Raw genomic sequence first — 14,533 nt, 5'->3', positions numbered from 1 at the left:
GGTAAAGATACAATGGATGAAATTAAAAAACAAAAAACAACATGATTACCACCCTTGTGGAAGCTACCAGTCTAGAAGAAGAAATGAACAAATAATCACAATGAGATAAATACTCCAAAAGATAAATTCAGGAGAATAGGGGATAAGGGGCTCATATGCACTGGGGGGCCACAAAAAGCTTCCTTGAGAGGTGATGCTTATAAAGATATGAATCATTAATGAGTGTCTTCTCCTCCACCCCCATAACCAACTTTCCAAGCAATTCTTGGCTACCTGGGCAAAAAGCCTGCCCTCTTCATTCTCTTCCCACTGCTCAGTTGGGCTGAGGGATGGATTGGTAAGCCCTTCCCTAAGAAGATGAAAGAGTAGGAACAAAATTCTTCTCTTATTGCAGGCACCCCTATATTTACAAGAGATTCTTTTGGGACTTAACCCTTACCTCTCTTGGCTTCAGGTAGAGGACAGCTTCTCCCCACAAACCCTGACCCTCCACTCCCATCGCTAGCAGGTAGGTGTCTAGTCTTAATTGTTGGTGCCTCTCTTGAGGGAGAACTAGAGTCCATAGTTTTCAGCTAGGTCCTAGTGTCAGTTCCTTGGTGACAGGAAAAGGCCCACCCACCATTTGCCCCACAGTTAGGTTCTCATTCCTAACTGCCCATTAAAATCACCTGAGCTTTGGTCCTGAGTCTCAGAAATTCTGATTTAAGTAAACTGAGGTAGTGCCTTGCTTGGGGGGGGGGGGGGCGGTTTAAAAGCTACCAATGTGGCCTGGCCAGGTGGTGGCGCAGTGGATAGAGCGTCGGACTGGGATGCGGAGGACCCAGTTCGAGACCCCGAGGTCGCCAGCTTGAGCGCGGGCTCATCTGGTTTGTGCAAAAGCCCACCAGCTTGAACCCAAGGTCACTGGCTCCAGCAAGGGGTTACTCAGTCTGCTGAAGGCCCGCGGTCAAGGCACATATGAGAAAGCAATCAATGAACAACTAAGGTATTACAACACACAACGAAAAACTAATGATTGATGCTTCTCATCTCTCTCCGTTCCTGTCTGTCTGTCCCTGTCTATCCCTCTTTCTGACTGTCTCTGTAAAAAATAAGTAAGTAAATAAAATTAAAAGCTACCAATGTGCAAAGCAAGCTGACAATTGTTTTGTTTTTTGGCAGCCCTTAAAGCTATTATCTGCTTCCTCCTCTCATGCTCTCAAACTCTTTTTTCCCTTGGCTTCTGATGTGGTATGGTTCTGATAACCTGGTACTTCTTTCACCACTCCATTTCTTCATATGGTGATGGACTCCTTCCTCTTCTTGGCCCCGCAGAGTAGGTGTTCACTGTGGTTCTTTCTTCGACTTGCCTGTTTTTGTACTTGTCTCTGGCTTCCAGAGCTACAGCTATCTCTTTGTAGTTCTAGTCTCTTTCCCCAAACCCAGACTCACATTTTATTTTCCTCCTGGATATATATATATTGTACCAGGACATGCAATAAGACTTCCAGAATCATTACTTCTGACTATGAAACGCCTTTGTCCAATACTTACATAACTAATTACCACAAGTGGAGTTGCCTAAAGCAGCACAATTTTATTATCTTATAGTTTTAAAGGTCAGAAGTCTCAAACTGGTCTCACTGGAATTAAAATCATGGTGTCAAAGGGCTGCCTTCCTTGTGGAGACTCTAGGGTAGAATTTGTTTTCTTACCTTTTCCAGCTCCTAGAGGCTGTTGCATTCCCAGGTTCTTGGGGCTCCCTTTGGTCTAAAAGCCAGTGATGGCCTGTTGAGTCTCTTCTGCCTCCCTCTTCACCATGTAAGGATATTTGTGATTACGTTGGGCTCACCCACTGATGTTAAAGATCAGCTGGTTAGGACTCTAATTCCATCTGCAAACAACTCCCCCTTGTTGGTGTGGCAGCGAACATTCACAGCTTCTAGAAGGAGCTTAAGATGTGGATTTCTTTGGAGGTCATAATTATGCCTAACATAGTTCTCTCTTCTTTCATTCTAGTGCAGTCCTTTGTCATTTCTTAATTGTATTACTGGTATCCATCTCCTGATTGATACCTCTCCTTTCAGTTTCTCCTATAGTGGGCTATAAAAACAGTATTCCCAAGGGCAGTTCAAAAAATACTATTATTTCACTCAAAAACTTTCAGCATATCCCTAAATAATTGCTTCAGTAATATTTTGTAAAATAATTAACATTTACTGATACCTTCTGTGTTTTCTTCCCCAATTCCAATTTACTCCTTTCTTTTTCAGGGATAACTACACCAAGAAATTTATGTGACCCTTTGAGTACATGAATTTATATATTTCCTACATATAAATGCATCTATAGAAATACATAAAATGTTTTGGATGTTTACAATTTTTGCATTTACATAATATACCACTGTATGTCTTTGCAAGTTGCTCTTTTTTACTTTACATTGCTTTTGAGATCTCCATTTGTTCATACATATAAGTCTAGTTTATTCTTTTAACTGCTGTACAGATTCAATATGATGAACATGTTGCATTCTAAATTTTCCAAATTTTTTGAATGAATAATTCATTTACATGGTTCAGAAATGGAAATTATATAAAAGGGGACACACTGAGGTCTTGCTTCACCTTTGCTCCTGTCTGTCCTATTTTTACCCCATCACTTACTGGTTTCTTGTGTATCATTACAGCATTTCATTATGCAAATAAGTGTATATTCTTATTTTCAACTCTTCTGTTTTGCAAAAGTTAGTACATTATATCCACCCTTCTGATTTTTGCTTTTCACTTAACAGTATATCCTGGAATCACTATGAAGCTGTGAGTCTTCAGCTCTACGGGAGGTGCAGAAACCTAGGCCTCTTTATATAATATATGGAGTCTCTGGGGCAGCAAGACCTCAATTGGGAACAGTTGTGCACATCCCTTAGGAGCCTTGGCAGTGGTCCACGCAGCCAATCTTGTCATGGTGAGAGATGGGCTGCCTGTTTTCAAATGGAGCAACGGCTATGGTGGCCACTATGACCCATGCACCTTCCACATTTCCCTAGACTGTTGAGTTTGAGAAACACTGTCCAAGAGCCAGGAAAAGGACAGGGAACAACAGCACGTAAATGTCACATGTTAAATCATCCGTGAGCACACTTACTAAAAGATGGAAGCAGTTCTGACCCAAAGCTGGCCTTCCACACCCACCCCATGAAACAAAAATAACGTCCAGAAGATCGTCTGATGTCCAAGACCAGAAGCTCCACAAGGGAGATGTTTGAGTGAATCAACCAGTTAACTAATAAGCAAAGAATCTGAGCCATGTTTGAGAACAGCAAAAAGAGTATCTATGGACTTATGTTGAATGTATAATAAAGATTTAATTCTGAGTCATTGATTGGCAACATCCAGTTTTGCCTCTTGGAAAAAAAAGGCAGAAAAATCTTACTAAGTGTATGCTTCTGTGAATATCATCGAGCAGTACGTGCTGTTAACAAGAAAACAGAAAGAAGCCAACTACATGGATGATATAAAAATGCCTTCGGTGAGCAGGTGGTGCTATCACCTCACTTCAGCTTATTGGACTTCATCATTTCAAGCTATTTGCTGTTCTTGTTTTTTACATGAACTGTATTTCAGTGGTTTTCTAACTTTTTTCTTCCTTCCTTATACAATTCACCTTGCAGCAGTGGATTTGATGCACTGCGCTAGAATAGTCAATACCTTGAAAGAAAGTTTAAATTATCTATAACAGACAAACTCTGTGTAAGTCAAAAGTCAACATTAAATTTAATAAAACAAAACAAAAACCAATAAAACATCCCAACAATATATCTTGGAGATCTTTCCAAATGAATTCATAGTTTGCTCACTTTTTGTTTAAATAAGTGCATAGTATCCCATTGTGTGAGTGAACCATAGTTTGTTAAATCACTTCTAAATTGAAATAGATAACACAACAAATAACATACGTTTAGCATTTCACTCATTTGCAAGTGGATCATTAGGATGAATTCTCAAAAGTGGGATTGTTGAGTCAAAGGGTAAATGTGCTTGTAATGGTGTTAGATATTGCCAAATGGCCCTCTGGAGAGCTTATCATTTGGAATCCCATCAGTACAGGGAAAGACAGCATACATTTCCACAAGCCTCTCCAAGAGAAGGTGTTGTTGAATGACTGGATCTTTGCCTATCTGGTAGAGGGGAAAGTATCTCAGTATAATTTATATTTATTTGCATTTCTCTCAGAGTGAGTGGAGTAATGGTCAATATCTTTCACGTTTAAGAGGCCACTGTCTTCTTCCTTTCTTTTTCTCTTTCTTTTGGAACTCTGTTTTTTGTACTTTGCCCATTTTCCCCTACTGTGCTATTGTTTCATTTCATCTTTCCAGCAGCTCTTTACCTAGTAAGTTGATGACTACAGGGATTAAACCCCTTCTGTCTGTAACATGGGTTGCTAATATTTTCCCTAGTTTACTATTGTCCTTGGTTATGGTTTCTTTTGCTTGAAGAGGTTTTAGATTTTTTTTATAGCCAAATGTATCACTCTTTTTAATGGCATTTGAATTTTGAGTCATAGTTAGAAAGACGTTCCCGAATCCAAGGCGATTAAAAAAAATTATCCATATTTTAATTTGGTTCAGTTGTAAAGAAAAGATCCTTTTTTTTTTTTTTTTTTTTTTTTTACCCCAAGTGAAAACTATTTATTTTAAAAAGTATTTTACTCCACCAAATAGACATGCCACCTTTATCATACAGAAGATTCCCATACATATTTGGATCTTGTTCTGGATTTTCCATAATGTTCCATTGGCTGTTGTCCATTCATACACATTGTTTTAATGATTGATACTTCATGACGTGTTTCATATTTGATAGGAGTAACTTCCTCTCATTGTTTTCTTTTATAGAGTTTCCTTGGCAACTTTTGCTTGTTTATTTTTTTGTTTTAACTCCATATTCAACTTGCTTATATTTCCTTAAAAGTTGATTATTTTTATTGGAATTGGGTTAAATATATGGACAATTAACAATCCTTTTGATGTTCAATGTGTCCTATCTTTGTCAGTGAGAATAATTTTAAGTTGGCATCAAGTTCTTCTTAAATTAAAAAAAAAATTGGTTGTAAAAAATTTAAAACAGCCAGACCTGTGATGGCACAGTGGATAGAGCATTGGACTGGAACGCTGAGGTTGTGGGTTTGAAATCCTGAGCTTGCCTGGTCAAGGCACATACAAGAAGCAACTACTACAAGTTGATGCTTCCTGCTCCCTACCTTCTCTCTTTCTCTCCTTTCTCTAAAATCAATACATAAAATTTAAAAAAAAAATTTTTTTTTTTTAAATTTTTATTTTATTTATTCATTTTTTAGAGAGGAGAGAGAGACAGAGAGAGAGAGAGAGAGACAGGGGGGAGGAGATGGAAGCATCAACTCCCATATGTGCCTTGACCAGGCAAGCCCAGGGTTTTGAACCGGCGACCTCAGCATTTCCAGGTCGACGCTTTATCCACTGCGCCACCACAGGTCAGGCCATTTTAAAAATTTTTAAACATACACTAGACTAGAGAAAATAGAAAACCAAATCCCAACTACACAAAACCCAGCTTTAATGATTGACCAATGGCCAGTCTCATACTGTCAACATCCACATCCACTCCCCCTATCCAAAGATTAGTTTTAGGCAAAACCAAGATATTATTTGTATTATTTAATTTATAAATATTATAATAGGTACTAAATTATAAGAAAGCTTTTCCTAGCTTTATTGAGATATAATTATCATATAGTATTGTGTATGTTTAAGGTATATGATGTGAGGATTTGATAACATATATACTGTGAAATGATTAAGGACTTTAAAAAAAAAAAACAGCCACAATATCCTTATCACAACTAAAAAAATAATTCCTTAATATTATTAGATACCTAGTGTTTAAGTTTTCCTTGGTGTCTTATACTGTTCTCGTTAGTGGGGTTTTTTTTTATTGTTGTTGTTGTATAAAAGGGGACCCAGCAATGTCCACAACTTCATTTGGTTGATATGACAAGTTTAAGTCTCTTTTAATGTATAAGTTCCTCTCAGTTTCTTTCTTCCCTTACAATTTATTGTTGATTAAATGGGTCATTTTTTTCTTGTAAAACTCTCACAGTCTGTTGATTGCATCCATGTGCTATTGTTTAATATGTTTCTATGTTTTTGAAAATCTTACACAAATGAAATCATACAATACGTATGTCATCTTTTGCATCTGGCTTCTTTCAGAGGTCGGAAATGTTACTGAGAAATGGTGAAGCTTGTGACTAATCATATGTACTTAGATGCACTGGAAGTGGCAACCATAGGAGGTATCGATCCGGAATTATGAAATACAGAATGTCAGAGTAAGCCTGATAAATTATAAAATTCAGGACATCGAGTCAGGCTGATAATTATGAAAAAGACAATGTCAGAATAAGCTCAATGTAACTACTAACACAAATTGAAAACCTGCTTCTGTTTATTAAAAGTAGGATGATGTAACAACTGAAGCTTTGATTCCAGATAAGTAGAATTGAAGATCCACTATGGTTTTGCAGCCACTTGTGAATAATTACATGCATTCTGGTATTTCTTGTTTAATAATAAAATTATCTAATTCTATATTTATGAATTGGCATGTTCCTTTAGGTCTCATTTTCTTATTTCTCCTACGTACACAGTATGTTTTTGAGGTTCGTGCATGTCGTTTCATGTATCAGTAGTTTGTTCCTTTTTACTACTAAACTGCAGTCCATTGAATAGATATACAGTCTATTTTTGTTATCCCAGGTAGTTACTGTCTATAACAGCGGTTCTCAACCTGTGGGTCGTGACCCCAGCGGGGTCGCCTAAAGCCATCGGAAAATACATAATGCATATCAGGTATTTACATTCTGAATCATAACTGTAGCAAAATTACAGTTATGAAGTAGCCACCAAAATTATTTTTTGGTTTGGGGTCACCGCAACATGAGGAACTGTATTGCAGGGTCACGGCATTAGAAAGGTTGAGAACCACTGGTCTATAAGGTCACTTCAGATACTCGAGTAGCACATACTAAATTATTGCCCTTAGGGAAAATGCAAGGTTAGGTTTCTGAAAAATATCATTTTCATCAACTAGTCAATACATAACCTTGCTTTGTGTGTGTTTTTGTTTAAAGACACCTTATTTAATATATATTGTTGATTCATTAACACTGAACGCATAGCAAACAGCACTGAAATTAGTGCCTGAATGAAGCTTATCTAACACGTGTATTTTCTCCATAAGGCTAATAATCATAACGTCCTTAGGCTTACTTAGGACAGCATTTCAACCCTAGGTTTGGATGCTATTTTGAACAAAATTACCAACAAAAAGCACAAAACGTGAAACACATCGCACTAATTAGACTGCAAAATGACACTTGCATAAAATAAGAGTTGAAACAAAAAGGCAAAACATGGCCTTGGTTGAGGGCAGCTAGGAACACCTTTGTTTGATGACTCAAAGTTTCTGCTTCTCTGCACATGCGCAAGTGTGAGAAGGACCAGGAAATTGTCATCTTGATTTGGGGGTTACTAATAAGTTTTAGCAAGTAGAGAAATTTGCAAATTTAGAATCCATTAATAATGAGTGTATCATACTTTATCTTTTCACCAGTTGATGAACATTTTGGTTATTATGAATAATGCTGCTATGAACATCTGCGTGCAAGTTTTGTGTAGAAATACACTCCCATTTCTTGGGCAGATACCTAGGAGTGGAATTGCTTGGTCATCTGGTAAGTTTATGTTTGCCTTTTAAAGAAACTACCAAAATGTTTTTCCAAAGTCATTGTACCATTTGCACCCCCATCAGCAACGTGCAGGGTTCCAGTTTCTCCACATTCTCACAACACTTGCGGTATCTATCTTGGTTACAGCCATATGAAGTTGTAGCTTGTGATTTTGATTTACATTTCCCTAATAACTAATAATGTTGAGATTTTAGGGGTTTATTAATCATTCATATATCTTTTATGGTAAAATATTTATTAATTTGCTCATTTTAAAATTGGGTTGTCTTATTATTGAATCCTATCTATATTCTAAAACAAGTCCTTTATCAGATGTATGATTTGCAAATATATATTTTCTGTATGTGGTTTGTCTTTTCATTTTCCTAGTGGTGTTTTATAAAGTACAAACGTTTTAAATTTTAAATAAGTATAGTTTATCAATTTTATCTTTTCTGGAATGTGATTTTGGTGTTTTATGTAAGAATAGTTTGTCTAACCCAAAGTCACGAGGGTTTTCTCCTGCATTTTCTTTCAAAAGTTATAGTCTGTATCTTTTAAAGCCCAATGATTTTAGTAGGGTATTGTGTTGATCATTACTGAGCAAATTTTCTCCTGGATTATGATGTACCAGTCAAAATGTGGGATTTATTTTTCAAGAAAAATATACTTAAAATTTTTGCTTATAAATACTTGTATGTTCCATTGTTTTGCTTTTCTCCTTGGGGGACTTATTTTGCTGTCTTCCATTATTTGTCATTTTCTCTATAATTTTTTTATATCTTTCTTTTATTGCTTCACCTTTTCTTTTCTCATTTCTAATGTCTATGCCCATAATTGTGCTTTCAGTCATGTTTAGTCCTCCTGTGCATCTTATAATTCAGTCGTTATTTTTTGAAATGGTTTTGTCTCCCCCCCCCCTTTGTTTCTTCTATGGTACCCATCACTGAATGCTTTATCCCCATCCCCCTTATCATCCAGCTATCACCTCCTATTATCTGGCCATTTCTTTCCTGAGTTAGAGCCCTTCTTAGATTCAGTTGAAGCACTGAGTTTCTGAAAGTTCATGTTGGGATGTTGGGTAAGCATTTTCTTTTGCTTTGGGTCAACATTTTTCTACTGTGTTTCTTTGTCCTCAGGGGAATTTTGTTGCCCCCCCCCCTTTTTTTTTACAGGAACAGAGAAAGAGTCAGAGAGAGGGATAGACAGGGACAGACAGGAATGGAGAGAGATGAGAAGCATCAATCATTAGTTTTTCGTTGCGACACCTTAGTTGTTCATTGATTGCTTTCTCATATGCGCCTTGACCGCAGGCCTTTAGCAGACCGAGCAACCCCTTGCTGGAGCCAGGGGCCTTGGGTCCCAGCTGGTGAGTTCTGCTCAAACCAGATGAGCTCACGCTCAAGCTGGTGACCTTGGGGTCTCGAACCTGGGTCCTCTGCATCCCAGTTCAACACTCTATCCACTGCGCCACCGCCTGGTCAGGCTTGTTGCCCTTTTTTGAGTTCAAGGAAGAGGTGTGGACTAGAGATAAAAATTTAGCAGTAATCAGCACATACATGGTATTTAAAGCTATGATACAAACAAAATGAGTAACTGGAGTTACTCAATCGAGGGAGTCACCTTTGATCAAGATGAGCCCTGGGACTCAATGTGTAGAAGTCAGGATGAGAAGGCACTAAAAAATGAGATTCAGATAGAGCCTGAACCACCAGTGAGAAGGTAGTGGAGCACCAAGAACCCATTCACAGAGCAGCCTCTGCTTCTACTTTGCCATGAGGCCATGTACAACGAGCTGCCTCATGGGAAGGGAAAGGTGTGGAGACCACCCTGAACAACTAAGCATTTAACCCTATAGAGGCCAAGCTGACTCTAAAAAGACTCTTTTTAATAAAAAGAGACTGAGTTATCCTGTGATTTCCCCCTGCCATCAAAGAGAAAGGGAACATCAAGGCAAGCTATAAAAAAGTGAGTTCTGTATGTATTGCACATTTCAGTACAGACTGCAAAAATTTTTTTAAACATTTTTATTTATTTACTTATTTCAGAGAGGAGAGAGAGAGAGAGAAAGAGAGAGAGAGAGAGGGAGAGAGGGAGGGAGGGAGGGAAGCGGGGAGGAGCAGGAAGCATCAACTCCCATATGTGCCTTAACCAGACAAGCCCAGGTTTTCGAACCAGTGACCTCAGTGTTTCAGGTCGACGCTTTATCCACCGCACCACCACAGGTCAAGCCAGACTGCACAATTTAGATTGTTACATTGATCAACATCCATGTTCCTCAGCCCTTGTGAAGCTGACAGCCCCAGTAGATCCAATTTACTCTCCCCAGGCCTTAACAGGTTAAAGGGAGAGGATGGTGTGCCTTCAGTGGTCTATCACAACGAAAATAGCCACCAGGGATGGAATATTTTCCCTGTGGGTGAGCAGTTTAATATGTTGTTACTGATCATCACCACAATCTTAGGCGATGAGGACTATTATTAGTCCACATTTTAGAAGTCAGAGAAAAGGAAGCCCAGGCAAGTAACCTGACCAAAGTAGTCGAGTCCTGATTAAAACCTGCACGGTTACAGCACCTGGACTTTGATTCACCACATCATATTGCCTAGTCACATCACCTTGAAACTCAGGTTTAACTATTCAAGGATTGGGGATCTTGAGGGAAGGAGGGGAAGGGCATAGATAAGGAGACCTGCCAGGAACCAGCTGAGTGAAGGGGGTTGTAGGTCATACCTTCCAGAGTGTAAAGGCACTGACAAATATATCTTGCTCAGATTTTGTCACTCCTATAATCTGTCCTCCTAAGAGGCAATGGGCAGTGGGACTACTGGTCTATTTTGGGACTATTAACTGGCACAGAAGCTCTGAAAAGCTAATGAATCTCTTGGCAAATGATTAGACCCTGTGTAAAGATGTGCCCTTAAAGCAAGAAAGGAAAGTAGGTCAAGCAATCACTGATCACAGATTTTAGCTTGGCAGTTTTAGATCTAGGAAGAGATTAATACTATCTCCTTCAGACTGTGGTGAAGGATTTGTGGTTATTTCCCTCACATTCAATATGAATACAAAGGACAGTATCAAAAAGTGCCCTAAAACAGGTTTTCTCCTCCTAGAATTCATTTGCCTTTTCATATTGTTTGGTATCAGGCTTAGGAGAGAGCATTTTGCCCTGGCTACATAAGACTTGATTTAGGATGCTAGCTACCCTTAGGCTTTTTCTTCACCTATGCAAGAGGAACCATACCCTCAGAATGCAGAGAGCATCGCCAAAACCATAGGTGGGCAATTGTTCCCAGACACAGACCAGACTGAGAGGCTCTCTTACTGTGGTTCACACAAATCCCAGACAAACCATATTGTGTTTTGAGGTCACAAGGAAAACGTTAACTCGTATCTCCCATCACATGGTAAACATAATCAACTGGTGTAGATGACAGTAAAGACCCTATGGTTCAAGTATGGGCTGCTCTACTCTGTAATTTTTTAAAGCTACATCTTGCCCATCTTTGCCAATTCTTATTTGACTCCTTACACATTAAATACATTTGTGCTAGGGGAGCTCTCAACCATTTTGGGTGCCTTTCCCAAGGTGAAGTTGTTCAGGTTTATTACTAGTCCACTGCATGGGTCTAACTAACCTCTATACTGGATGTGGGTAGAAAATAGTAATCATTCCATTCTACAGTGTGTTCGTAAAGTCATGGTGCACTTTTGACCAGTCACAAGAAAGCAACAAAAGACGATAGAAATGTGAAATCTGCACCAAATAAAAGGAAAACCCCCCCAGTTTCTGTAGGATAACGTGGCAGCATGTGCGCATGAGCAGATAATGACGTAACACTGTGTATACAGCGGAGCAGCCCATGACCATGCCAGTTGAGATGTGGATGGTACAGAGGAAAGTTCAGTGTGTTCTGTGGCTCTCTATACTTGAATCCATGACCAAAGTGCAACGTGAAGATCAGTGCGTTTATAATGAAGCGCCACCATATAGGAATAACATTACTCAGTGGGATAAGCAGTTGAAGGAAACCAGCAGTTTGGTGGAGAAACCCCGTTCTGGTAGGCCATCAGTCAGTGACGAGTCTGTAGAGGCTATACGGGATAACTACCTAAGGAGCCCTAAAAAATCTGTGTGTGAGCCCACATCGAACTGCACTGAATAGGTATGAAACTGGGAGAATTTTCCTTTTATTTGGTGCAGATTTCACATTTCTATCATCTTTTGTTGCTTTCCTGTGACCGGTCAAAAGTGCACCATGACTTTATGGACACACTGTATTTGTAAGTATCCAGCTCAAGTCCTTATAAAAGCAAGCACCTAATACTTATTAAAAGGTAACTTCCTCCCCCTCTCTGTCCCAGGAGCTCTCTGCAGCCCACATGCATGGCTATCTTTTCTGCATTCATTCAGTCCCATTTTTCTGACCATTCACTTTGACATTTATTTGCATTATCATTTAATGACTTATAAACAATGTGCATATGTCTTGCCTTTATCAAGAGTGTAAACTCCCTATTGACAATATTTGTTATCTTCCAGTGCTAAACATATAGATGGTATATAACAAATGCCCTATGTTTTGGCTAGATTCTCCTGACTACCAGAAACAAAGGCTAAGCCCTTGGCTGTGTAGCTCAGTTGGTTAGAGCATCATTCTCATATGTGAAGGTTGCAGATTCGATCTCCAATGAATGTATAAATGGGTGGAACAACGGATCAGCTTTTTTTTTTCTTGTTTTTTTGGGTATTTTTCTGAAGTGAGAAGCGAGGAGGCAGAGAGACAGACTCCTGCATGTGTCCGACCAGGATGCGTTCAACTGGGATAAGCCCGGTATGTCCACTAGGGGGCGATGCTTTGCCCACCTGGGCCATTGCTCCGCTGCTATCGGAGCCATTCTAGCGCCTGAGGCTGAGGCCATGGAACCATCCTCAGGCCCGGGGCCAACCTTCCTCCAAGGGAGTCTTGGCTGCTGGAGGGGAAGAGACAGAAAGGAGAGGGGGAAGGGTGGAGAAGCAGATGGGCACTTCGAACTCCTGTGTGCCCTGGCCAGAAATTGAACCCAGGACTTCCACATGCTGTGCCAATGCTCTACCACTGAGCTAACCAGCCTGGACCCAGATCGGCTTTTTTAATTCCTCTCTCTCCCCCTGCCTCTCTCTTTTTCTAAAACAAATCAATAAAAAAATTTCAAAAAGATTAATAAGCAAAAGAAATGAAGGCTATAGTAACTGCAAGTAATGAGGGAGACTATTGAGAGAAACCAGGCAAAGCCCATAGGAAGACCAGAGGGTGTAGCAGAATCAGGCTATAGCAGTGGTAGTCATCTTGGTCCGTACCGCCCACTAGTGGGTGTTCCAGCTCTCATGGTGGGCGGTAGTGGAGCAACCAAAGTATAAATAAAAAGATAGATTTAACTATAGTAAGCTGTTTTATAAAGATTTATTCTGCCAAACAGCGAAAATCCGACATAAAGTACTTGGTAAGTAATTATTATTATATGCTTTAACTTGTGGTAACTCTGCTTTATAAATTTTATAAAGTTATTTCCCTACTTTATAAATCACCATTACTGTGGAACCAGTGGGCGGTTAGAAAATTTTACTACTAACAGAGATACAAAAGTGGGCGGTAGGTATAAAAAGGTTGACCACCCCTGGGCTATAGGATATTTACTGTTCTACCACTCTAGAGGGTAGAACCAAGGGTAGAAAGCAGATTCAAACTGGGCTACCTAAGATTATTTCCCCCATGCACATACTTGTGTTCCAATGATTCTAGAAAGAAAACTGTTTTGAAGCTGATCTTGGAAGGGATATGGACCAATCATGAAAGTAGGAATAAGGAAATTCTCAGAAGAGAATCTAGGGGTGAAAGTTGAGAAAAGCAGAGGGTAGCTTCTCTGATCATAGTCTACCAGTTCATGGTTTTAGCACCTCCTAGTGCCCGGGCCTGCCATGAGATGTCTACATATTTATCTTCTCAATGCCTCCTCCTTTTTCACAGTAGCTCAAGGTGGTTTCTCTTACAAGAAAATGATCCCTTTCAGTAAACCAATCTCCTACTCTAAAATGGTTTCTCACTAAGATCACAGCATAGCAGTAGTCTTTTAAAGCACCCACATTATTTCAACCCAATCACAAATTTTATTAATACTGGTTAATTGTTTACCTTTCATATTTGAAGTCCCTGCTTTCTAAACTGTTGGGAAGAGAGAACAGAACATCACCTCCAGCGTACACACTGTAACCTGCACTGCCATTTACAGCCGTGGAGGGATTAGGGTAGGGAATGCACAAAATGCAGACTACACTGCGTTTGAGAAAATTCTAAGCCATAGGGAGAGATGAATCAGACAAACCTTCAATGGCTTAAAAAAGAAAAGGAGAGCAAATTTAACAATTGACAAAAATAATAAGAGAGAATCTTCAATAACTACTGATTCTCTGTCCTGGGTCCAGGTTAGGAGACTTGGAGAGAATTCAGAGCTGGAAACAGAACTGATGCCAAAGAGGAACTTGAACTAAAAACATGAGGGGTGTGCCTGACCAGGTGATGGCGCAGTGGATAGAGAGTTGGACTGGGATGCCGAGGACCCAGGTTCAAGACCCTGAGGTTGCCAGCTTGAGCGCGGGCTCATCTGGTTTGAGCAAAAAGCTCACCAGCTTGGACCCAAGGATGCTGGCTCGAGCAAGGGGTCACTCAGTCTGCTGAACGCCTGCGGTCAAGGCACATATGAGAAAGCAATCAATGAACAACTAAGGTGTCGCAATGCGCAATGAAAA

Source organism: Saccopteryx leptura, chromosome 1 (genome assembly GCF_036850995.1).
Source record: "Saccopteryx leptura isolate mSacLep1 chromosome 1, mSacLep1_pri_phased_curated, whole genome shotgun sequence".
Taxonomy (NCBI): domain Eukaryota; kingdom Metazoa; phylum Chordata; class Mammalia; order Chiroptera; family Emballonuridae; genus Saccopteryx; species Saccopteryx leptura.
This window is presented reverse-complemented; position numbering follows the sequence as displayed.